At 41.9% G+C, this 23,883-nt stretch overlaps 1 pseudogene; it reads left to right on the plus strand.

Annotated features, from left to right (window-relative positions):
• LOC143135423 (interferon-induced very large GTPase 1-like) lies at positions 1-8,367 on the plus strand (annotated as a pseudogene).
• The last annotated feature ends 15,516 nt before the right edge of the window (positions 8,368-23,883 follow it).

A 23,883-nucleotide genomic window follows, 5' to 3' on the forward strand; every position in this document is an offset into this window, starting at 1 on the left:
TCTGGAGCTGACAGGGCTTCAGCCAGGAGAGAAGTACTACTTCACTGTTGCCACCCTCAGAGAAGATGGCTGCCAGAGCACATGCGTGGAGGCATCAGTAATAACAGGTGAGATGCGGCATTATTAAGAATGCTGGCACATTGCTCCTCCCTTAAGAAAAAAATCATTATACACACCAACAGGTGACATTTCGAGTCAACATGCGCTTCATGAGACATTGGACCGACGCACAAGGAATCAAAACAATGTTAATCAGAGTGGCTAAATCATTAGGCTTTAATGCCATCATACTGCTTACTCAAAGAAGAAAAACGCTGAAAACAGTACAACCCACAGAGCATAGACTGTATTGAAAAAATGGAGCCAAAATATGTAGCAGTGTAGTCCTAATCCGCACTGAGATATAAATATAACTACACTATCTATCTATCTATCTATCTATCTATCTATCTATAATACAACAAAACATATTTAATACCAAAAGAAAAATGAGGCAATATGTACATCAGTGGCGGACGCTGCTCTTTGAAACAGGGGAAGCTGTAATACATTTGTCAATTATCAAATTGATATTATTAAGGTACTATATTGTTCTTTGAGGGCTAAACAAATTTAAACCAAACAGGGGCCTGTTCTACAAAAACTCTTAAGCAGATTCACAAAGTTCTTAAACCTCAGAATCATGCAATTTTGTTCTCATACTGAATCCCATTTTCCCGTCCCAAGTTTACAGGGTGTGCCAATTGATCTTAATTAGCAAAGGTAAACACCCTGTCAGTCCCCATAAAAGGGCATGATACTGCAGGGCCGTGTGCACACAAATGGAGGCTGAGGGACCAGCTTTTATTTCTATCATATAGTATACACTACATGGCTCCATTTTACAACAACCTTTTTTATCTCTTTAGCAATTCCAATCCCAGAGCATCTAACTGGAAACTCCATCACTGCATCATCTACTAGCCTCAGCTGGCTGCTGACTCCAGACAGCTTCCTGGTCTCTTATGACCCAGAAGTCCATTTCTACTGAGCCCTGCAGTGCACACATCACAGGCCTGAAACCAGGAACTGAGTTCACTATTAGAGTCAACACTGAGCTTCAGAGTGATCAGATAAAGACAGGTGATATATCAAGTCTGTGTTTATCAGATAAATTAAAATGAAAAATAAGAAAATAGAAAATGTAATAAGTCTTCTGAAATTTGGTCAGACGCTAGTGAGTGTTTATTGAGGTGTGGGGGTGGGGGGGGGTGGTAATGTCTGTATTTCAGCCTGTGCAGACGAGTGTTTCGAGTTGTTGATGTCATCAACGTGTTCCATCTATATGGCTACTGAGTTGTTATCAAAGGGTTGGCAAGGTCAGCAAAACTGTTGGGTGATGGAGAGACAGGTGATAGTTTTCACTTAAGACTTTGGCCTCAATCCAACTGAGTTCTGCGCTATTAGGTCTTAAATATTCCAAAAAAGGTTAAAATTGTCTATAAAGTTCATCCCAACTGAAAAGCATGTCTTTATGAGGTGTTTAAACTGCATAGTCTGTTAGACACAAAATAGTCCTTGAGCCAGAGGGGTCGGTCGGTACCATCTGAGGGGTATACGTTAATAGTGATCTGAGGGGTATACGTTAATAGTGATCTGAGGGGTATACGTTAATAGTGATCTGAGGGGTACGTTAATAGTGATCTGGGGGCTATACGTTAATAGTGATTTTTGGCAACCTATACCACCCTAGAGTTAGAAAATAAGTGATAGCATTGCATTGGTAGTAGCTTTTTGTGTGTTATCACCCTGTATATGTCTATTATACACTTACCGGTGAATAGGCTAAAAATCTTAACTAATAGATGTCCCCACAAAACTTTCACAGCTGATTATTATGGCCGCGGTGCAGCAAACAGCGGTCATACAGGTTTAGTCAGAGTTTTTTTTCTTCAACGATTCCCGGGACACTGAAAGACCGGGCTGCACGAAACTTGGTGGGCATGTAGCCCCACTAGGATGACACGGAACAAATTGTTTTTCGTGTTGATCCGTCGCCCCCCTTCTGGACCATACCCCCCGAAAGGAGGGTAGGCCGGACACAGTTTTCTGTGAATATCTCGAGAACTGTAGGGCCTAGGAGGACCATCATTTTTTTAGTATGTCTCAAGAGGCCATGTCAACCCATCCCATAACCACTTATTTGATGTATAGCGCCACTTAGTTAAAAATGAAAAAGCAAAAATGAGATGTAATCGCAGGTATCTCTGGCTGACAGGGTCAAAACTGCACAAAATGGAGATGTAGGATCATTCTGGCACCCTCTGAATTCATGCCAAGTTTAGTGGAATTCCGTTCATGGGGTACCATACAATTAATTAATATATGTGTACATTTGTACATTTGTATATGTGCACTATGCAGGCACACGCACACACACACACACACACACACACACACACACACACACACACACACACACACATAAACACACACATAAAGATACATGCACACACATGCAAGTAAACAAGTGAAAGTAAACAAACATTTCTTAAAAACACCTTCTGTCTTACCCATCAATTCTAGGTACAATTTTAGTTATCACAGGCTTATGTTGGCAAGAGCCCAGGTTTAATAATGTTTTAGTGATAAATTATGATATAACTTTCCAGTAAATTACTTGTTCTGGTAATAGTTGTTCACACCCATTCATAATGGTTTTATGCCATTTACCTACCTGGTAACATCTGCAGGAACTATTGCATCTTTTTAAATACTGGGTCCTTTTTGCTGATGTTTTTAGAACTTACTCAATATGAAAGCAGACACTGTACTGTAAAATGAAGCCATATTTTTTCCATGGTCTTATCTGGGTTTTACCATATAATTTTAAAGAGAATTTTCCGAAATGAAAAAAAATCAACTCTCACTTGACTAATATTTCTTCTCCCCATAGAGACAACTTCCATAGCTGCCAAGTCATGGGTGATATATTGGTGGACTTTGTTGATGTCATGGTTGACATGGTTGATATGCGACACACCACTATGTAAGTATTTTGATGGTTAAAGATGTTATTCTGCTGTTTTTAATTTGACCAAAAATTTCAAAGTTATCAAGGTTTACTTAGGCCCATTCTCATGTCTCATCTTTACCTCTACAAAGTTACAGAGGAGATTAAACACTTCCTCAATGAATATGACTCTATAGTAAAGTAACCTCATCGCCCCCTACTGGTTGCATTCCTAAAGCTTAGCGAAATGAAATGGATTCTCCATAGCTCTTTTTCCCCCTTTTTTAAAACTACATCTCGGCCCACATCGGTAAGTTAGTGGAATTGTGATAAAGAACTACAGTTGCATGTGACGTCACCGATTTGGGCGCTTCAGCTCCAACTGATCAAAAGTCTGATTTCTGATGTCTACTAAATCAATACATGTAAATGTCAATAAATAGTCTAACCACAGTTTATGTTTACCCCCCCCCCCCCCAGGTAATGGACTTCCTGAACTGCTGTCTGCTCTGGGCCTGAGAGACCTTCATGGAGGGAAGCTCACACTCAGCTCCGTCCTGGAGATCAACGGGAACACAGTGTCTGATGAGCCAGCACAGAGTCTGGAGCAGCTGCCATGGAACTTCTTGAAGAGGCTCATGAAGTCCAATTTAAATGCCAGAAATATAAATTATGCAGATGCTCATTCAGAACATGCAAAGAACCTTAATTCTGCTGAACCTACTGGTAACTATATTGCCATGAATCCTCTAGATTTGATCACAGCTCTATTCTATTGTTCAGATCCTTTCCTCCAGCAGGAAATGGTCTCCAAAATGTCCATGTGCCAGTTTGCTGTTCCACTGTTGCTTCCAAACTGTGACACACAGCAGTGCACTCTGATGTTGTGGGCCATGAGGGACCTGGTGAAAAAGTACAAACCTCATTCAGGAGACAAGGCATTTGTAGAGGGCATGGTTGTAGAAATGGACATCCCCATGGTGTCTTTTATTAGACTAGGAAAGAGCAGTTTGCCCAAATCTCAGATTCTGAACAAGTTGATCAGTAATCCTCATCAGCACAATAACACGTTTGTCCACCATGACATGGACTGTGGTAATGTGCCCAGGAGAGTTTCAGATGGTCTGGTTGAAGTCAGCTGGTATCTGCCATGTGGGAACCCAAACATTGACATGTTCACTCAGCCAATGGCCATTGCCAATCTGAGAGGAGACGCCAGGTTGTTTAAGAGCCAGATGTCCTTCCTGTGTCAGACCTCAGCTGCAGTGTTCATCTTCAGTGATGACCTGGATGGAGACCTCAGCACTCTGACCAACACAGAGAACAATGCAGAACTGTTCTTACTCACCAACTCTCAGACGGAGAACTTCAACATGGTGACACTCAAGGACGTGTGCAGACGACTCAACATCAACGTCAAAAATAGGATCATCAAGAACAGGCAGAATGATGTCGATTTGGCGAAGAGTTTACGTGTCCATGTGAGGGGCCTCGTTGAAAAGAACCCTTATAAACTCAAAGTGGAGAGCATGGTTGGTGTTGCTCACGATGTAGGCATTCAAGTGGACGAGGACTCTACTGAGTGCAGGAGTGGCAGACTTCATGCTGAAGGAATCACTGAAGCTATTGAGGATGTCGTGACATTCAAGAAGAAACAGTTACCTTTGCATGGGGACATCTGGAAGGAAATCAGCCAGTTGGAGAAAGAGAGATGCAGAATGAGAAATGCAGGGACAGACACGGAGCACTACCTGAGTCAACTGAAGAGCAAAGAAAAGGCACTGAGGGAAAAGCAGCATCAGTTCAATATATCAGATGCTATGGTCAAATTTACTGCTGGAACCTCACAATCAGGAAAAGAACATCTGTACTTCCTGAAGTGGCTGAAGATGCTGCTGGACACTCTTTGCAGGCGTGAGCTGTCCACACTGAGACAGCAGTGTGAAGAGTGCAGTGGAAACACACCACAGGACAAGGAGCTGATCGCTCGCTTAAAAGAGCAAATCTCAAACAGCTCTTTGGGTCTTGAGCACTTCTTCCGTGAGCTGGGCCAGCTTTATGAGTGTGCTCGCTCCCTTCCAGAAAACAACCCAGACCGGAACCAATAGCAGCACCTGCCTGCTCTGTGCGCTCAGATGCTGCTGGATGGGTTTCCAATTGAGCTGGTGGATGGAGACGCATCAAACATCCCAATGAAGTGGATATCAGCGGTCCTGACTCAGCTCCATCAGCTGGTGGACTCCAAGAGTAGGATCCTGGTGCTGACTATGCTGGGGGTACAGGGCACTGGGAAGTCCACCCTCATCAACACCATGTTTGGGGTGCAGTTTGCTGTCAGCAGTGAAAGATGCACCAGAGGAGCCTTCATGCTGCTGATTAAAGTCTCTGAGGAATTTAGATCTGAGCTGGATTGTGACTTCGTCATGGTCATTGACACAGAGGGCTTGAAATCACCGGAGCTGGCAGCATTAGACACAAGCTATGAATATGACAACGAGTTAGCAACACTGGTGGTAGGACTCAGTGACATCACCATCATCAATGTTGTCATGGAGAACTTCACAAAGATGAAGGACATTCTGCAGATTGTGGTCCATGCCTCTCTTAAGATGAAGGAGGTTGGGAAGAAGCCCAGATGTGTGTTTGTGCATAAGAACATGTCAGACATGTCTGCTCATGACAGCAACATGAGAGACAAGAGCAAGATGGTGGAGCAGCTGGATGAGATGACTCAATTAGTAGCCAAAAGGGAGAAGAGGGAAGCCAACACAAAGTTCTCTGATATAATGGAATATGACCCTGATGAACACAGCTACTACATCCCTGGACTTTGGCATGGAACTCCCCCAATGGCCCCAGTGAGCACTGGCTACAGTGAAGCTGTGTACAAACTCAAGAGGAGTTTGATTAACTCTGTCAAAATGTCGGATGACATCAAGAGCAATGATGCAGCAGAATTCCTGAAGTGGACAGAAGGTTTGTGGAATGCTGTGAAGTTTGAGAACTTTATCTTCAATTTCAGCAACAGTTTGATGGCAGAGGCATATTCAGATTTATGCACTCAGTACAACACCTGGGAGTGGTCATTTCAGAATGAGATGAACAACTGGCTTAAAACTAAGGAAACAGAATTATCCAATTTTGGAGTGACTGAACAGAATGTCCAGAGAGATGGTTTACGTGGCATACTCAAAGAGATGTTAGATGAGGGATTGAGTAAGTTGGATGAAGAGGAAAAGAAGATCCTTGCAAACCTTGAAAAATACTTTGAGAAAAAGGACCGCAAAGTCTGTTTGGTAAAGAAATACAAACAGGATTTCTGGTCAAATGCCAATTCTCTCAGACAACAGACAGAAAGCGTCATCACACAGTCCTTAGAGAAGGCTGTTGAAATAATAGAGGGAATGGAGGTGTTGAATAAAGTGAAGGAAACACAGATGAAAACAATAGAGAGGAACATCAAGGAGCTGCAAAATAAAAAGTTATGCAATGATGAACTGGCCGTAGAATTTGAGAAAGTGTGGGAAGGAATAACATCAGAGCTGTCTAAAGTTAGCCTGCCAAAGAGAGATGCTTATCAGGATGTGCTCAATCAACTCAAGTCAAATCTAAGTTCAAAGAGTGGAGATGTCGACAAAATGCTCAGCACAATCAACCTGAAGTCTAGTGAACAGGAGGAATTCATTGTTAAATCTGATTGGTTTTCTGACTGGGAAAGTTGGGCAAAGAGAGGGTTTGGTGCCATTAGAGATATGGATAAAACACAGTTCTTTGCTAAAATACAAGATGTCTGTGACAGTATCATCAACAACTGTGAAGAACGGATATCAGATTTCATAGACACCATGAACAGAAACAACGCAGATCACAATGAGACAAACATCAAAAAGATCCTCAAGAATATTGATGACCAATCGGTAGACATTACTGATGAATGTGAAGTTTATCTGAAGCATCATGTCGGTGTTCGAACAGCAGAGAACTTCCAGACAGCACACAAGGAATTCAATGTCCGCAATGACCCGCAGAAACGTCTGACAGAATTTAAACTCACAATCAAGGTGAAATTAGAATCATTCAGTGATGAAGATCATTGCCAGAAGAAAGCTACAGAATTCATAGAGACCTTTGTGAAGGCAGCAGTCCAGGACTACGTGTCTAAAGAGCTTGGGCAGGCAATTGAAAAAGAAATGAAGCAGGGAGTTACAGGAACTGACTTCAACACACAGGCTAATTTCCAGTTTGCCCTTTTAAAACACCTGCTTGAAAGTGACACATTTGAGAAGTACAAGGATTATACATCATCACATGAAACATTTGTGAAAGACTGGATTAAGCAACAAATCATTGAAAAATCCACCGCACAAGCAAACATGACTGTGCTGGAGAAACACCTACTCTATGATATTTTGCAGAATATCAAAAACACAATCACCAAGTGCTCAAAGTCTGAAGACTTAAGTGTGTTTATACAACAATTTTGTGATTCTCTGAAAAATAAACTGATCTTCCAAAAAGATTCTTTGCAGATCTTTATGATCCTCAACAATGCAAAACCAGACCAGTTTGCCACCAACCTAATAGACCTAATCAAGGACATGGAAGAATCCCTAACTCAGGAGTATGACAACAAAACAGGCATCGAGCACATCACTGAGAGAATTGATCAGTTGCCCACGAAACCCCATGAGCTGCTCTTCACTACCCTGTGTGGATGTGGGCAGCATTGTCCCTTCTGCCACACACCCTGTGAGAAAAAAGGTGCAGACCACAAAGAACACTTCTCCAGCCTGCATCGTTCCAGCGCATTCGGAAGGTATCGAGACAACACAACCCAAAAATTGAGTACCGATATATGCACAACTTTGGTGAAAAGTAACATATCATTTCAAAATGAGGAAACAAATGATGAGTTTCATCCCTATAAGGATTACCGAGACTTCTACCCTGAGTGGCATATAGCAGCAGATTCCAGTCTTGAGGCCTCAGACTACTGGAAGTATGTGCTGATGAGGTTTAATGATAAATTTGCAGAAGCTTATAATGCACAACCTGCAGATATTCCAAGTGACTGGAAAACACTTACACCAGAGGATGCACTGAAAAGCCTTGAAAAGGCATTCAACAAAAACTTGGAGGATTGTTAGTCATAAGCGTTATATCATAGTGGAAATGAAGTGTGTCTCACATCAGAAGACACCATATATCAGGAATAATCACACGTGAGAAATTATGTAATTTAAATTCAAACTATGGGCGAATTAAGTCAGAATTGGGGAAATTATATTCGATATGATTGTTAAATCAAACAAGTGGTGTAAATGGATGGAAAAATGGCACAGATGCGATTATGTATTCACCAAACTGGGTGAACATGGCGAAGGAACTGCTTTGCAAAAATAAGCACAGCAGAGTAGATTAAACTAATGCCATTATATAGGGTTTATTATTATATAGAGTTTGTTATTACATAGGGTTTTTATTTTCCCTGGAGATTCTAATATGTTGAAATCATTATCAGAAATGTTTTTGTTTGTTTAAATCATTATTGTTTTTATTTATATATTAGAATTAGATTAGAATATTGTTGGACATTTAAATCATTATTAATTTTTAATGTTGTTATGGTTATGGTTAGGCTTTTGTCCAAAGTGAATAATACATTTTAATATTGTGGGACATCTTCCTCTGTAAGGTTTGATGATAAATTGAGCATTCTGTCTTTTTACTCTTTAAAGCTATAGTGTGTTGCATTTGCGGCATTCTATGTAGAATCTGATAGAAATTGAATATTGCTGAAATTTCAGTTTCCAATAACCTCCAATTACCTGGTAATGTGAATCATGTTTTTGTTAGCTTTACATTTACGTCAGTCTCTTATGCATTATGTTAATCTGTATGCTAATCACACAACTATGGCCTTCACTTAACCCTTGTGTAATTAATATTGTTACCCAGTTTTTTTGTGACGGGTACTTAACAAGAGTGTAATAACCACCATCAAAAGCCCTACAAAACAATCCCACCCCCCCCCCCCACACACACACACCCCTTTATGAACCTTGGAACCCTGGCTGGTAATATTGCCCATCCAGTGTCAGCAGCCCAAAGGCTTGCTGTTGCTTCCCCTTTTGACTTATACAGTCCTGCCAAAATGACTTATATGTAATATGTACCTGTGTATGTAATAATGATAATAACAATATGTTCTCATACTATTAAAATAATAATATTCATAATGTGTCAAATATTCATGTATCCTATGTTTCATACAGCTGGGGTCAAACTGACCCCAAGGAACATCAATGTACAAAATATTTGTACAGGACATTGAAAACAAATTATTGTACAAATTTCATGCTAACTCTGTTGTACCCTTCAATTGAGGAAAAGTCATGAAACATGAAGCAAAAAAAAAAAATGAACCATATATTTTATGATGTTAAACGTTGCTTGGGGTCAAATTGACCCCAAGGATAACATGAGGGTTAACCTGATTGAATACACATTGTGTAACTGACATGCCCTATGCATATCATCTATGTGGTGGTTACTGTGGGAAATGTATTTCTTTATTCGTTGTGTTTGGGATTTGCTGTGGGATTGGCATATGCCTTTAGGAGTACTGTTGAACTAATCATGAGGGTTTTTTTCATCTAAATGAGGGGTTACTTAAAGGTACACTATGCAAGATTTTCACCTTTACGAAGCCAATTTGATGGTAATCGAACTTGTAATAGTTGAATCGCTCACCTAGCATAGCTATACAGCATAGACGTAGCGAATCACTACTGAGAAAACCAGCCTTGCAACTTCAAGAACGGTGGCCTGACAAATCTCGCGAGAATCATGAAACATTACCTTGCAGGGCTCCAGACTAACTTTTTGCACTGGTTGCACTGGTGCGCCTAACTTTTTTTCTTAGGTGCACCAGCACAAAAGTTAGGTGCACCCAAATTTTCAACCACATTGCATTTAACACCGCAGCAGGTTCACTTTTTTCGCTTAATTACTGTCCTATATAGGTTGTCTTATGACTTATGATTTACAATTCTACAAGAAAAGTAACTTAATGAAGTGTTGGTGCTTTAAGTGCTTCACTAAGCTGAAATTTAAACTTAAAACATCTCAAGATGAATTAAATAAAAATAACAGTGAGTAAATTAACAATGCACGTCTTTTAAGGGCTTCTGCACATCTCATGGCTCAATGTCTTACATACTATCCTTCATGACCTTTATGCCTTGGCTAAACCAGCTCGCCATGCTAGCATCTTCCATAGAAATGTATTTGAGCACAATTTAAAGAGATGTTCCAAGTAGCCTGGGGGATTTTTATGTGATTTTGCAATGATGATTGCAATAATCATTTGACAGCCCCACAATGCAATTTACTTTTTAATTTTAGTATTTTTAAATTTTCAATAAGAACATCACTATGGTTAAAGGAATTATCCGGAGTAAAATGCACTTTAGATCAATTTACGGATGATTGGGAGTACATACGTTGAGTTGACATCCAAATCATGTCATTCGGATGTGTTTTGAGAAAGTTCGATGTTACCGTTTTTAGTCAAAGCTCATTAGCGTGGAAGTGAGAAGGGCATATTATTTCGCCGCTACAAAACGCTATTTTTATACCTCTTCTACAGTTCCAAACAACATTGCACTTACGTGGTAGTGAGTAGAGGGTCCCTAAAGCCAAACCGAAGTATCCCGAGGTCTTTATGTGGTCGAATAGAGAGTCCAGAATGAATTTCATCAAGCCAGTACCTTTCCGGAAATCTTTGCTCTAGGAGTCTTATTGCTGAGTGTGTTGTAACACGCTCTGGAAATTCACAATTTCGTCGCCTTTAAAAAAAAAAAAAAAACATAGTCCAGTCCATACAACTTCATTTCAATTTCGAAAGAAATACTGGACTATGTTTTTTTTTTTTTTAAACGGCGACGAAATTGTGAATTTCCAGAGCAGTGTTACAACACACCCAGCAATAAGACTCCTACAGCAAAGATGGCAATATTTCCGGAAAGGTACTGGCTTGATGAAATTCATTCTGGACTCTCTATTCGACCACATAAAGACCTCGGGATACTTCGGTTTGGCTTTAGGGACCCTCTACTCACTACCACGTAAGTGTTATGTTGTTTGGAACTGTAGAAGAGGTATAAAAATAGCGTTTTGTAGCAGCGAAATTGAAATGCCCTGCTCACTTCCAGGCTATGAGTTGTGTGACTGAAAACGCTACAATCGAACTTTCTCAAAACACATCCGAATGATGTGATTTTGATGTCAACTCAACGTATGTACCCCCAATCATCCGTAAATCGATCTAAAGTGCATTTTACTCCGGATAATTCCTTTAATGCAGTAACGAAATGGTAGGCCTATTATTATAGGCTATTGCAATGACTTGCCATGCTCGATCTAAATGTGTCCATTCAATTCACCGTACACAATGACCACAGTTATACATGCAGGGAATATTCGGGCTTTAAATGTAGCAGCGATATTCGGTTTGCGCCAAATACCGGATTAAATTGATTAATGCCATTAGAATGAGTTTACACAACTCGCGCGCAAAACGAATATTACTGTTGAAAACCGGGTTACTCCCTACATGTAACTGCTGTCAATGAGGCACTCCTTTTCGGCGATATCTGTATCTCTGTCGTTCGGGAAGGCCTTGTATGCATTTTTCGCAATTTTAAGACGTCTTTTTATCTGCAATGACTCCTATAAATTTGGCGCAAGTGGCATTCCTGTACGTCGGGTTTACGTTCAAACTATTTTTCTGGTGAATAATTATTTCGGACTGAACTTGGTGAAGGGAAGTTTCATTAGGCCTATCGTAGGCAACGATAAACTTGATCATCATCTCGGGCTCGTCTGATCGGTTTGCTGCTGCCAGCCGCCGAAAGGCAGTGGGGAGAGGGGACATTTATCCCGGCCTATGTGACCACACTGTAACTACATCCACTCTGTTTATCTGACGGGTCTCTGACCTCTCTCTCTCTCTCTCTCTCTCTCTCTGCAGCACACGCATTTTCAAATTTACACACAGGCACTGGGCCACGGCCAATCAGAGGGGAGGTCCTGCCCTTCACTATCTGTGATTTGTTTAAACCACGATATTGGCCAAATATGTGTCAATGCAGACACTTTTTCCTCTCTCGAATAGCTGGTCGCACTTTTGAAAAATTGGTCGCACTCTGGAGCCCTGCTATAGCTCTTTAGGCTGTTGTTAATCCTTCACCTTCACAATAAAAGCATTTACATTGTGTACAGGGGGGATAAGTCACAAAAAGTTTAGCTATTTACAGCTAAATTGTTGTAAAGCTATTTACAACAGCAGTGTAAAATATAAATATATTGCAACTCTAGAGGGAGCTCTACAATTGGCAAAAATACCTAAACCTGCATAGTGTACCTTTAATATTTATCATAAGAACTATTTTTTAAAAACTCACCATCTTGTCACTTTTCTGCCACAAAGCTGATTCATCTACACAGTGTTATGAAGCATTTAACATGTGTGTTCTCTGGCATGTACTCAATAAATTACACAACAATTATGCTCATGTGATGGTGCTATTTTTCATTGCTGTATTTTGTTTTAAATAAGCAAATATACTGGGGCCTCATTTATAAAATGTTCTTACACACACACATTTGATCTTAGAGTGTGGGTACACTCAAATCCAAGATTCCACACCAAGTTAAGATTTCTAAAAATACTTACTACTTAATAAAGTGAAAAAAAAAAATATATTTTTAAAAAAGGCATACTTTAATATATAAAAAAAAATAGTAGAGTGGATTGGTTGGAAAATCCTTAAAGACAATCAAGTATGTATTTAGTATTCCCATACTTATTGTAGTTCAATCTAATATTTACCACATGTTGTATGTGTATGTTTGTGTGTGAGTATGCGCCCTCTGGTGGTGGTCAGCTGTGCTGCACTCAGGGGAAGTGGAGAGGCCTAGGTGCAGGAGAGCATGAGAGTGAAGTTAACATACTTAAATTGCTATTTAAAGTAAAGCATACACAGAAACGTGAGGTTGGTGACACGCTCCACATCAGTCCCGTTGATGAAGATGGGGTTGTGTGTGCCAGCTTTAAGGGCCCTTCACATCAGGAACCATAACCAACCATAAAGATAACCGATAAAAGCATCCACACTGACTAACGATAGGGAAGTCTCTCCTCATGTTAATGATGTGATGATCATATTTGTGGAATATTTTTATTAGCACCATTTATATCATTCAGACATGTGAAATAAGACACTGCAACATGCATGACAGTTACTATCAATGCAAAAAAGCAGCCATATGAAACAACCCCCCCCCCCACAGAAACCTTGCTAATCCTCTAGTTCTTTTGGCACTGAGGTAATCAAGTTTGATATTTGTGCTGCTGTGTCTTTCCATACAGTAGGGTGATAGTTGAGGACTTTGCATTGTTGATCCTTGCTGTGGAGAGCTCAAGCATCATTGTCCAGAAAATATGCTTACCACTGCTGTGTACAAAGCAAGTGAAGGGGAAGCCAGCGTTGGGTCAAACTGCCCCCCCCCCCTCACTTTCCCTCTCCCTCTCTCTCTCTCCCTCTCTCTCTCTCCTCCCTCTCTCTCTCTTTCCCTCTCCCTCTCTCTCCCTCTCTCTCTCTCTTTCCCTTCCCTCTCCCTCTCTCTCTCTCTCTGGCATCCTGGGCCTCCCACCCTTCTTGCTGCAGATGACGAGGACCAGCTCCCCTGGGCCACCTTTGTCCTCGACCCCTCGGTCCCGCTCAGTAGCCTCTCGCGCCCGCTCGACCCCTCGGTCCCGCTCAGTAGCCTCTCGCGCCCGCTCGACCCCTCGGTCCCGTTCGTCAGCCTCTCGCCCCCGCTCGACCACGACGACTACCTGTGGGGGCTGGACGAGGGCGACGGCGTCACGGACTTCTTTGACACGTTTTGTATTTTTTTCTTTCTAATTTGTACATTTGTATTTTACTTGGGTCACATTTCAGCCCCTGCAGGCTGACCTATGGAGAGTGTGCTGAAGTGAGTAGAGTTGGTGGGCATTTGTGTGAAGGAGGGAGGAAGGGGTTCACAGTCTCAGGAAATGTCTCGAGTCTCTCCAAAGCTAGGCGTCTGTACAACTCTCTACCAGCAGGTGGCAGCAGAGGCTTTTTTATTTAAAAGTTAGTCAAGCTTTACACTCTGTGAGATCACCAAACAAAGTGCTTGTTTTTGCGACGTGCACAGCTAATGTGATGTCACGTTTCAGCCAGGGAAGGTCTCCGGTGATCTGAAATGGAACCCCCATGTTCTGTTCTGGGGAACCTGGCACCAGGTGTTCTAAGAGGAGGTTCTAACGGGAGGAACCCGGATCCTCTGTGGGTCCAGACCAGGCTGCAGTGACTGTATGCTGGTGGCCTTGCCAGGCTGAGCCCAGAGCTACTGGCTCTTGTATAATAATGTGTAGTCCGACCAGCGCAGACATCCGGCAGCGGTCAGCTTTATGAAACTGGCAGCTAGATTTCCACGTTAAAGGACAATTCCGGCGCAAAATGAACCTAGGAGTTAATAACACATGTGTACCGAGTTCGACCGTTCCCTGGGATTTGTTTTCATGCTAGTCGAATGTGACCAGTTTTATTGCAAACCGCTTATTAGCGTTTAACGCTAGCCTTCGGGGCACACGTACAGAGAAAGAAATCGCTATTTCTATACCACTAACAAGGCTCAAAATAGCCCCACACTTACACAGTAGCATAATGAGGGTCTCTACATGTAAACCGAAGCATTGAGAACTTTGTAAGTGTACAGGCAGTTTATTAAAAAGAAACACATTACCGTTGACGTCTGGTTCACATACAGGCAGGCGCCTTGGTTAAACAGAACTGGGATGTGAAGTGAATCTCGGGTGAAACGTTGTTGCAAAAGGACTGTGCAAAAGAGAAGCACTGAACGCAACAGGAGACATAAGAGATGGCAGGTTATTTGAACGAATTTGAAGACATCGAGGATGAACCCTTATTGGACGTCCTTATCTTTTCGAGTCGGAATACCAACGAAGAGCTGCGGGAGCTCCGTGAAAGGGCTATGAGAGAGAGAGCTAGAAGCTACCTGTAGTCAATACCACACAGGCGGCGGCGATCCATACCAGAGGGACCAGGTGGATCCACTAAGTAAGTACACTATACAAGTTATGTTACATCGGAGCTATTATTTCTGATAGGCCTATATTGAGCAAATTACGTTTGATTTTAGTTCACATCGCCTGCCTGTATATGTGAACCAGACGTGAACGGTATGTGTGTATGTGTTTCTTTTTAATAAACTGCCTGTACACTTACAAAGTTCTCAATGCTTCGGTTTACATGTAGAGACCCTCATTATGCTACTGTGTAAGTGTGGTGCTATTTTGAGCATTGTTAGTGGTATAGAAATAATGATTTCTTTCTACTGTACGTGTGCCCCGAAGGCTAGCGTTAAACGCTAATAAGCGGTTTGCAATAAAACTGGTCACATTCGACTAGCATGAAAACAAATCCCAGCGAACGGTCGAACTCGGTACACATGTGTTATTAACCCCTAGGTTCATTTTGCGCCGGAATTGTCCTTTAAGCTTGTTGGCATGTTTTGTTTGCTACCAGCAGACATTGTAGGAGTCTCCAGTATTGAGTTACCTTTTTCTGGCATTGGCATAGAAGCCACCATAAACTTGAGGATTTTTTTTTTTTTTAAATGTTTTATTTAGAGGAAATGTTTTAAAGCTCGGAGGCCTTTATCCCATTGAGAATTCAACACTGCTCATGAGGTTGCTAAGAACCTCTCCTGACAGACATTTAAGTTTTTAACTGTTTTTGAGATTTCTTGATCTTCCTCAAATTGGAAAAGTCACTCACAAGAGTCTTATTGTTTCCGTATGTGATCAATGATGGATTGTAAAACACTGTGTCCAGTGAATGTGAATGGCCAGTATGGGGTGTGTATATGGGTCAGTGAATGTGAATGGCCAGTATGGAGTGTGGAAACTGAAACATGCGGCACTTAAGGTTTCAAGGTTTGGTCTTCAAAAAACTGAATAAAATATTACATCTCGGGTGTAAATGCAGTCTTATCTTTAATTATGTAATGGGAATCAGGAAGGGGTTTCTTGCCTGCATTCACACATGATGAATTTATCTTAGCAAGGTGCAAATAAAGAAAATAAACAGTGTGTGTGTGCGTGTATATGTGTACATTTAAAAGTGTACTCAGTGGGTGTTATTGACGAGATCAGCTACTGTCGGAAAAGAACTCTGGTGCACACTGAGAAACTGAAAGTGTAAATATTTTAACAGTTACATATTCTATAAAAATTTAAATCAGAGTTCAAGCTGATGCCAGGTTTCCCTGTTGCCATGGTACCCACCACCCAATTCCCCACCCTACCCCGGCCAACATCAAGAGGGGCAAACATCTTTTCTCTCTCCTTGGGCTTCCTTCTCCAGCACCCCCCCCAGTAAGAAGTGTGTTTGTGTAGTTTGTAGAAGTGTGTTTGTTCCCTCAGGAAGTCTGCCCTGTCGGCTGGGATAGTGTTTCCCCCCAGGGCCTGCGAGGTGAGTGAGGGGCCTGAGCGTGACCGGAGGTCTGGTGTTGACGGAGATGCCGCTCTTAACTCATCCAGACAGGTGGACAAAACCGCCCAGCCTCCTCTGCCCTCTCCTCTCCTCTCCTCTCCTCTCCCCTCCTCTCCTCTCCTCTCCCCTCCTCTCCCCTCCTCTCCTCTCTCCTCTCCTCTCCTCTCCTCTCCTCTCCTCTCCTCTCCTCTCCCCTCCCCTCCTCTCCTCTCCCCTCCTCTCCCCTCCTCTCCTCTCCTCTCCTCTCTCCTCTCCTCTCCTCTCTCCTCTCCTCTCCTCTCCCCTCCCCTCCTCTCCTCTCCTCTCCTCTCCTCTCCTCTCCTCTCCTCTCCCCTCCTCTCCTCTCCTCTCCTCTCCTCGCTTGTCCCTTTTGTGTGGTGAGGATGAACCGTGAGGAAAGGCTCACAATGGGCTATAATGGATGCCGGGTCAAAGGTCATCGCTGGAGGGGGGGGGGGGGGGTGTCAGAGAGATTTGGGGTGAAAGGAGGCATTCAAAGGTCATCGGCTCCAATATGAACCTCCAAACTTGCTCACTCAACCACAAGGTTTTTTTCTTGAGGTCTCACTGCAGCCTGCTCCTGCATGGGCGACATGTATTCATTAATGCACGCTTGGCTCCCTCTAATGCCCTCATTCTGGTGTCGAGTTACACGCCTGGTGTTTTCACCACTCTGGGTTTTATGGACTGGAGGGCTTTTGAGTCGGAGTTCTGCATCGTTGTAGACAAGCCCAGACCTGTTGCCGGGCCAACCTCCCATCTAATTATCAAGCAAACGCGAGGGGGGGGGGTGGCCCTGCGTGTGTGTGTGTGTGTGTGTGTGTAAGTAAGTGAGTCTGTGTTTGTGTGCGAGTGTGTGTGAAAGATGAGCCGGAATGCGGGGCCCACCAAGATGGCTTTGTTTTCTTCTCTGGTTAAGAAGCATTCAGATCCATGCTGATCTCTTTAAAACCCATTCAGATCCATGCTGATCTCTTTAAAACCCATTCAGATTCATGCTGATCTCTTTAAAACCCATTCAGATCCATGCTGATCTCTTTAAAACCCATTCAGATTCATGCTGATCTCTTTAAAACCCATTCAGATTCATGCTGATCTCTTTAAAACCCATTCAGATTCATGCTGATCTCTTTAAAACCCATTCAGATCCATGCTGATGTCTTTACAACCCATTCAGATCCATGCTGATCTCTTTAAAACCCATTCAGATTCATGCTGATCTCTTTAAAACCCATTCAGATTCATGCTGATCTCTTTAAAACCCATTCAGATTCATGCTGATCTCTTTAAAACCCATTCAGATCCATGCTGATGTCTTTACAACCCATTCAGATCCATGCTGATCTCTTTACAACCCATTCAGATCCATGCTGATCTCTTTAAAACCCATTCAGATTCATGCTGATCTCTTTAAAACCCATTCAGATTCATGCTGATCTCTTTAAAACCCATTCAGATTCATGCTGATCTCTTTAAAACCCATTCAGATTCATGCTGATCTCTTTAAAACCCATTCAGATTCATGCTGATCTCTTTAAAACCCATTCAGATTCATGCTGATCTCTTTAAAACCCATTCAGATTCATGCTGATCTCTTTAAAACCCATTCAGATTCATGCTGATCTCTTTAAAACCCATTCAGATTCATGCTGATCTCTTTAAAACCCATTCAGATTCATGCTGATCTCTTTAAAACCCATTCAGATTCATGCTGATCTCTTTAAAACCCATTCAGATTCATGCTGATCTCTTTAAAACCCATTCAGATTCATGCTGATCTCTTTAAAACCCATTCAGATTCATGCTGATCTCTTTAAAACCCATTCAGATCCATGCTGATCTCTTTAAAACCCATTCAGATTCATGCTGATCTCTTTAAAACCCATTCAGATTCATGCTGATCTCTTTAAAACCCATTCAGATTCATGCTGATCTCTTTAAAACCCATTCAGATTCATGCTGATCTCTTTAAAACCCATTCAGATTCATGCTGATCTCTTTAAAACCCATTCAGATTCATGCTGATCTCTTTAAAACCCATTCAGATTCATGCTGATCTCTTTAAAACCCATTCAGATTCATGCTGATCTCTTTAAAACCCATTCAGATTCATGCTGATCTCTTTAAAACCCATTCAGATTCATGCTGATCTCTTTAAAACCCATTCAGATTCATGCTGATCTCTTTAAAACCCATTCAGATCCATGCTGATGTCTTTACAACCCATTCAGATCCATGCTGATCTCTTTACAACCCATTCAGATCCATGCTGATCTCTTTAAAACCCATTCAGATTCATGCTGATCTCTTTAAAACCCATTCAGATTCATGCTGATCTCTTTAAAACCCATTCAGATTCATGCTGATCTCTTTAAAACCCATTCAGATTCATGCTGATCTCTTTAAAACCCATTCAGATTCATGCTGATCTCTTTAAAACCCATTCAGATTCATGCTGATCTCTTTAAAACCCATTCAGATTCATGCTGATCTCTTTAAAACCCATTCAGATTCATGCTGATCTCTTTAAAACCCATTCAGATTCATGCTGATCTCTTTAAAACCCATTCAGATTCATGCTGATCTCTTTAAAACCCATTCAGATTCATGCTGATCTCTTTAAAACCCATTCAGATTCATGCTGATCTCTTTAAAACCCATTCAGATTCATGCTGATCTCTTTAAAACCCATTCAGATTCATGCTGATCTCTTTAAAACCCATTCAGATTCATGCTGATCTCTTTAAAACCCATTCAGATTCATGCTGATCTCTTTAAAACCCATTCAGATTCATGCTGATCTCTTTAAAACCCATTCAGATTCATGCTGATCTCTTTAAAACCCATTCAGATCCATGCTGATCTCTTTAAAACCCATTCAGATTCATGCTGATCTCTTTAAAACCCATTCAGATTCATGCTGATCTCTTTAAAACCCATTCAGATCCATGCTGATCTCTTTAAAACCCATTCAGATTCATGCTGATCTCTTTAAAACCCATTCAGATTCATGCTGATCTCTTTAAAACCCATTCAGATTCATGCTGATCTCTTTAAAACCCATTCAGATTCATGCTGATCTCTTTAAAACCCATTCAGATTCATGCTGATCTCTTTAAAACCCATTCAGATTCATGCTGATCTCTTTAAAACCCATTCAGATTCATGCTGATCTCTTTAAAACCCATTCAGATTCATGCTGATCTCTTTAAAACCCATTCAGATTCATGCTGATCTCTTTAAAACCCATTCAGATTCATGCTGATCTCTTTAAAACCCATTCAGATTCATGCTGATCTCTTTAAAACCCATTCAGATCCATGCTGATGTCTTTACAACCCATTCAGATCCATGCTGATCTCTTTACAACCCATTCAGATCCATGCTGATCTCTTTAAAACCCATTCAGATTCATGCTGATCTCTTTAAAACCCATTCAGATTCATGCTGATCTCTTTAAAACCCATTCAGATTCATGCTGATCTCTTTAAAACCCATTCAGATTCATGCTGATCTCTTTAAAACCCATTCAGATTCATGCTGATCTCTTTAAAACCCATTCAGATTCATGCTGATCTCTTTAAAACCCATTCAGATTCATGCTGATCTCTTTAAAACCCATTCAGATTCATGCTGATCTCTTTAAAACCCATTCAGATTCATGCTGATCTCTTTAAAACCCATTCAGATTCATGCTGATCTCTTTAAAACCCATTCAGATTCATGCTGATCTCTTTAAAACCCATTCAGATTCATGCTGATCTCTTTAAAACCCATTCAGATTCATGCTGATCTCTTTAAAACCCATTCAGATTCATGCTGATCTCTTTAAAACCCATTCAGATCCATGCTGATCTCTTTAAAACCCATTCAGATTCATGCTGATCTCTTTAAAACCCATTCAGATTCATGCTGATCTCTTTAAAACCCATTCAGATCCATGCTGATCTCTTTAAAACCCATTCAGATTCATGCTGATCTCTTTAAAACCCATTCAGATTCATGCTGATCTCTTTAAAACCCATTCAGATTCATGCTGATCTCTTTAAAACCCATTCAGATTCATGCTGATCTCTTTAAAACCCATTCAGATTCATGCTGATCTCTTTAAAACCCATTCAGATTCATGCTGATCTCTTTAAAACCCATTCAGATTCATGCTGATCTCTTTAAAACCCATTCAGATTCATGCTGATCTCTTTAAAACCCATTCAGATTCATGCTGATCTCTTTAAAACCCATTCAGATTCATGCTGATCTCTTTAAAACCCATTCAGATTCATGCTGATCTCTTTAAAACCCATTCAGATTCATGCTGATCTCTTTAAAACCCATACAGATTCATGCTGACGTCTTTAAAACCCAACAAATTCAACTGATTGCTTGCGTTGCAAATGTGCAAAACAGCTTTCTGATGGAGGAGTAACTCAGTTAGTTACTGTACCCTTGTAATGGCAGACTGCTTGAAGTTTATAAGAGCTGTTTCAAAGTGGTGCCAGAGTATAAATCCACCCCCACACACACACACACACACACACACACACGTACACGTACACACACACACACTCCTGCCTCCCGGCCTCTGTGTTTAGAGCCGTTTGAATTAGTTAGCAGCACCTTCTTGGCCCTGTTCTTAACTTCATTCAGATGGCACATAAATGTACAGTGCAAATTATAAGCCCTCTGTGGAGATTCATGCCGGGTTTCCCAACAGTCACTCCCATAGTAAATAACACGTGCCAACCCAGACACATAGTTTTATGTGTCTGCTACTATAGATATCTTGGTCAGTGTGTGTGTGTGTGTGTGTCCATGTGTCTCTGTGTCTCTCTGTGTGTGTGTGTGTGTGTGTGTGTGTGTGTCTTGTCTGTATGTGAGAGAGAGAGTGTGTGTGTGTGTGTGTGTGTCTGTCTGTCTGTGAGAGAGAGAGTGTGTACACGTGTGTGTGTGTGTCTGTATGTGAGAGAGAGAGCGTGTGTGTGTCTTGTCTGTCTGTGAGAGAGAGAGAGTGTGTATATGTGGAGACACCTAGGCTGGGTGCTGCTTTTTTCTGTGCCGCTAACTGGTGAAAAAGACAGAGTGTGTGTGTGTGTGTTTGTGTGTGTGAGTGAGCAAATAACCTGGTGACTACATGGTGAACACACACACATACACACACACACAAACAAAGACGCACACACACACACACACATCCAGCAGTCATTCCCCTGGCCTGTCACTGCGGCTGGTCCCATTCTGCAGGCCTAATGTGTTAGCAGTGACCCATGCGACCCATGCTCATGCGGCAGCACTGTTATTGGTGTTACTGTGGACACACACACACACACACACACACCCTGCTCATGCGGCGTCTAATGTGTTAGCAGTGACCCCATGCTCATGCGGCAGCACTGTTATTGGTGTTACTGTGGACACCGCTGACATCACAGAGGTATGAGAGTGGCCAATGAGGTGAGAGGTGGTGCGGAGAGTGACTCACCGTTTACATGTTATTGTCCAAACAGCCCGGAGAGGCGGCTGTGAAAGCCCGCATTGTCACGGCCACGGCCACGGCCTCTCGGTACAGAGCGCGGCAGAGGGGTTGTCATGGCAATGGTCACAGCCTCACGGTGGCATGGCAGGCTCTGGTCACAGCCTCACGGTGGCATGGCAGGCTCTGGTCACAGCCTCACGGTGGCCAGGGTTGGGTAGTAACGGATTACATGTAATCTGGATTACGTAATCAGATTACAAAAATCAAGTAACTATAATCAGCCCAGATTACAATAAAAAAAATGTGTAATCAGATTACAGTTACATTGTTGGGGATTACCTGATTACATTTTATCATGCAAGCAATGCAACTTTTTAATGATAGCCTAGTTATCTTTTAATTCGACAAGCTTCGGGCTTGCCGGTTCGATCCCCGACCAGTAGAAAAAATGTGGCCGGGGGAAGTGGTTGAGCACTGCTCTCCCATGCCCACATCCATGACTGAAGTGCCCTTGAGTAAGGCACCTAAACCCTCATTGATCCCCGAGCGCCATTGTAGCAGACAGCTCACTGCTCCAGGTTGGTGTGTGCTTCACCTCACTGTGTGCTCATTGTGTGCTTCACCTCACTGTGTGTTCACTGTGCTTCACTAATTCGCGGATTGGGAGACCAAATTTCCCTCACGGGATCAAAAGAGTATCTATTACTAACTTATTTACTATTGGGGCAGGTCTCTCGGCACACCGCCTGATATTTTCCTCCTAATCTTAATGTAGCCTCTTGTTTTAGTGTTACCATTTACTTTGAGAAAGTCACCAGGTCCCCCTGGTTGAAAAACATCCCAAAGGAATAATTTTCTCACCCCCACAATTGAAATGGACATGGTGTCATTCAATCTCAGGCCATGTCCCTGGGTCAAAAAAATCCAGCGAAAGCTTAATTCATTGTCCAGGTGTGCCCTTATAAAGGTTAAGCTGAGTTGTGCATGTTTGGAGAAAAGTGATCCATGATCACATCCATGATGACTAAGTGATCAATTTTGGGCAAAATTTCTACCACCAAAATACCACCCCCAAAGTGGAGAATAGCTATAGAAATGTATTAGTTTTGGGTGTTTTTCAGACAATGGGACCTGGTGACCTCAAAGTAAATGGTAACACTAAAACAAGGGGATACATTAAGATTTTTGGAGGAAAAGATCAGTTAATTCACACATGAATGCTTTACTCAGAGCAAAGAGATTTCTTAGATGTAATGAAATAATAAACAGAAAAATAGAATGAGAATTCTTTCATCAATTCAGTGATGGTGTTTTTTACTTAAGGGACATATTTAATGAAGTAATCTAAAAGTAATCCTAAAGTAATCAGATTACGTTACATGTTTTTGGTAATCCTGATTACGTTACTGATTAAAAAAATTGCCATGTAATTTGTAGTCAGTAATGGATTACATTTCAAAGTAATCTGACCCAACCCTGACGGTGGCACGGTAGAGGGCAAAGTTGGTGTGCCACTCGGTAGCTCTGGTCAGCCTCACGGTGGCATGGTAGGCTCTGGTCACAGCCTCACGGTGGCATGGCAGGCTTGGTAGAGGGCAAAGTTGGTGTGCCACTCGGTAGCTCTGGTGTCTGCTCCCTGTCTGGTCTCTGTCGGTAAATAAAACAGCAGATAACCTGCTCAGGTCTTAGGCCAGCCGGCCTGGTTTTGTGACCATGGCAAACAGGTTCTAGAAGGTTCTAGAAGTTTGATTAGGCCATCTGGGGAGAAGGTTCTAAACGGTTGATTAGGCCATCTGGGGAGAATGTTC

Source organism: Alosa pseudoharengus, unplaced genomic scaffold (assembly GCF_046254945.1).
Source record: "Alosa pseudoharengus isolate Yale_2024_CS ecotype anadromous, Long Island Sound unplaced genomic scaffold, YU_APseudo_1.1 YU_APseudo_1.1_scf_2, whole genome shotgun sequence".
Taxonomy (NCBI): Eukaryota; Metazoa; Chordata; class Actinopteri; order Clupeiformes; family Clupeidae; genus Alosa; species Alosa pseudoharengus.